At 35.1% G+C, this 3899-nt stretch overlaps 1 pseudogene; it reads right to left on the bottom strand.

Annotated features, from left to right (window-relative positions):
- Positions 1–913: 913 nt before the first annotated feature.
- LOC147400377 (reticuline oxidase-like) lies at positions 914–2341 on the bottom strand (annotated as a pseudogene).
- Positions 2342–3899: the final 1558 nt, after the last annotated feature.

Raw genomic sequence — 3899 nt, 5'->3', positions numbered from 1 at the left:
GACTAATCCTTCTTTAGCATTATTTTTTGATCCTTTGGACTCGATTCAAATAAAAAGGAGGTGTCTACATTTCCTATTGGCACTACGTGAAAAAGGGGTAAATCGAATGCTAAGGTCTATCAAATTTACTCCCTTTTTCATGTAGTGTTTAAAAAAATCATGTCGAATTCACCCTTTTTCTTCACGTAGTGTGATTTTGATCGATTCTGGTTCTCAATTAATTCAATTCCAAAAAGATCCAATTCTAATCAATTCCAATAAAGAGAGATCCAAAACTATGGTTTTTTATTTTGGCACCAGTTCGATTCAGCTAGTTAAATTGGTACCCATTTATACCCCTGGTAATGATGGACTTAGTTTGTGCAATAACAAGGTGCTAGATGCCCCTTATTATCAGTCAAATTATTTTATTTTATAAAATTCTTAGTTACCTAGACAAAAATATCATTTATTTTAAAAATATGAAAAATATTTCAAAATATTACTAAATTTGATATATTTTTATTTGATTCTTCAAATTGAATAATGAGTTGTTGGCTTGACTTGATTGTTTGACAATTGAGTCGAGTCAAGTGATAATTAAATTTATGTGGCACATGATTTTAAGAATCGTCGAGACTTAGATGATTCATCAAGTCATCTCTTTATTGTTCATGAAAGAAATGAGACAAAACGCCAGAGGGAAAAGCTTTTCTTCCTCCTCTTCTTGTGTTTTTCTGATTCCAAGATCTACAAAAAGGATTTTGAAACTATCCGTGATTAAGGTTCGTGGACAAGATGTGGAATTGAGATTTAAAACCATGCAGGATTTGGCTACAACTATTGAATATTGGCCCATCAACGTCTCACAGGTATGAATGAATTAAATAATAATGTGGTTAAACCAAGCATAGGCCAAAAAAATATTATTTCATTAAACAATTGCATCTTGATTACATTCCATCGACCTACTTTGTCCCAAACCCATTTTTATTGGTAATGGTGGAATGCTCTGTGGGTGATGAAATACATTTCTTGGATCTATCAATGTCTTGGCTTGAACCAACCAATCATAATTCAATAGAAAATACTTCTCACCCCAAGTTCTAGCCATTTCAACAACATTACTAGACATGCTCTCATTAATCCAATCAATTTGACCGAAGTCAAGATCAACATAATTCACATAACCAACTCTAGGATCCTTTAACACAAATTTCCTCATGTACTTGTAAAAGTTTTGGAGCCAATCTATGAATACATCTCTTCTCCAATCTTCATCTTCCTCCCAAGCTATGATATAATCAATGGTGAAAATATTTCCATTTCTGTGGGGGAAAGGGCTTTCGTCGCTTTGTATTCTACTCATCATCCCACCTTGCCCATTCAAGACTTCATTGGGCTCCTTTGCTAGCATCTCCAAAGCACCAAAAATTCCTTCTAATGGAATGGGCACCCTCACATAATCAACTTTAATCTTAAATGGGCTCTTGTCGAACGCTGAAAATCGATCTTTAAATTCATCAATACTATCAAATTATGCCAAATACATGAACGATTCGATCCAATTAATAATTTATTAGCCAACGAAATAGCTATTGATTTGGGCCCAAGAAATAAACCTAAGAACTTAAGCCATGGTCCATTAGTTTTTGAACTAACCAGCACTGCTAATGAGAAGTCATCCTCCAATATTGGAGCAGCAAATTGCCATTTGTGTAATAAGTTGGAAACTTCATACATGGAACCATTCCTAGTAAATTTGATGGCGGTAACGATTTTTGGGATGGGAAGCAATCGAATCTTCCAAGCGTAAATTGCACCCCCAAACACCTCCACCACCACCTCGAATTGCCCAAAACACTTCTTCTCCCACAGCTTTTCGATCTAATAGATGTCCATCACCAGTAATTAGGAGTGCATCGATCACATTATTTGCAAAAAGCCCGTACTTCCTCACCATGAGACCGTATCCACCCCCATTGAAGTGCCCACTACTCCCAAAGTTGGACACTAGCCGGCTGGGAAAACCACTTGCCTCTGCAATGGCGTAATAGATACCACCGAACGTTGCACCTGACTCAACTCATGCTATTTCGAAATCCAAATCGACCAAAACCCGATTTAAATTCATCATGTCTATGATCACAAAGGGCGTATTCCCAATGTACGATAAGCCTTCGAAGCTGTGGCCACCACTCCTTACTCGAATCGTCCATGACCTTCTTTGGCAACATTTAATTGTGTTCATTAGTTGTTATTTGCTCTCTAGCAAGACGATTATTGATGGTTTTGGGACAGAGGGCTTTGCAAATATAAGATTTTGTATTGGGAGATGGAGGAGACGATGGTAATCGGAAGATGGTGATAGAGAGAATATGGTGAAGTTTTTGATGTTGTCAAAAATATTGTAAACACAATATTCATGGATCTAGGATTTGATCTTGAACAAATAAATAATAATCGAAATCGAAAAGCAATAATTGTAAAATACCTGGATTCGTTTTTCCGATTATCCGCGGAGAATACGTTGATCTTGATCTGCGAAGAATAGATGTACTATCCCAACTCTGCCTACACTTTTGGTGATGGGAACCTCTATCTAATAATAGAATAGTCTGTGTGTAGAGAGGAGAGGGCGACCACATATTTATAAATAATGATACTAGATTTTCTATCCATCGTAGAATTCTAATATTAGGTGAATACCACTTAAGTTTTGATAGGATGTTCACTAACCCATCATATCTGATGCTAGTAACCAATGCCAGACTACTAGCATGGTTTCCAATTTTATCCTTAATATTTTAAACAAATTACAATCCAGTATTTATATAAAATTTGTATATGTGAAAAGGCCACAAAATAATTTTAATAATGAAAATAAATAATAATTTCAACATTTGATTACATTGGAGGTCAAACATGAGTGAAGTTCATCACTGAGGATGGATGTAAGAGTTGAAAAAAGGATGAACACAACATAGAGATTCAAATTTCTCTCGTTTGCTCCCATGTTGTGATGATTCAAGCAAAGAATAAATGTGTGGCCTCATGTGCCCATGCATATAAAACATAACTTTTAAACTCAAGACTCACCTGAGTCTATTATACTCAGATCGAATTTCCAGCATTCACTCTAAAATTCATTTTAACCAACTCAGCGAATCAACTCAAACACTTGAGGAGCTGTGCTTATCTTTAATATTAGAGTCGTGATAACATGACTCGCGAGATGGCATACTCAATCGACTCACTGATGTGGACAAGTTCCGAATCGTAGATCTGTATGCCTCAGTATACATGATTGCAGTTCTCCATAAAAAAATCTCTTCCAAGGTAGTCATGTATCCTGAGGCAGAAAGATCTACGATTTTCAAACTTCTCCACGTCAGTAAGTGGATTGAGTATATTATCTGGCGAGTCATTTTATCACGACTCTTAATATTAAATATTGAAAAATATTTTTAAATATTTAATGTATTTAAGAGATTTATTCAGTCTTTGTAAAATCCAGACAAACTAGTGGTTTGAGAGGAGTATATTATCTGGCAAGACATATTATAATGACTCTTAATATTAAATATTGAAAATTATTTTTAAATATTTAATGTATTTAAGATACTTAATCAAGGGTCGGGTTCCGTAGACACATAAAACTACTTATAAAGCTACAACATTTTTGTCTTATATGGTTAAAAAGGTTTAAAATGGGCTGATTTTTTGTGAGGATGATCTCTATGGTGAGGGGATCATCCTTGCAAAAAATCATCCCATTCCAAAACTTCTAACTCCAATAAAAATGGTTTACAAAAATTGAACAGTCTAAAATTTTTCAACTTGTAAACATGGGGCTAGAAGTTTCTTAATGGACTGATTTTTGGCAAGGATGATCTCCTCACCATAGAGATCATCCTCAC

The sequence above is a fragment of the Akebia trifoliata genome, chromosome 6 (genome assembly GCF_017979445.1).
Source record: "Akebia trifoliata isolate Shusen 1 chromosome 6, ASM1797944v1, whole genome shotgun sequence".
Taxonomy (NCBI): domain Eukaryota; kingdom Viridiplantae; phylum Streptophyta; class Magnoliopsida; order Ranunculales; family Lardizabalaceae; genus Akebia; species Akebia trifoliata.
Note: the sequence above shows the minus strand (reverse complement) of the source record. Positions and strands in the feature narration are given on the sequence as shown.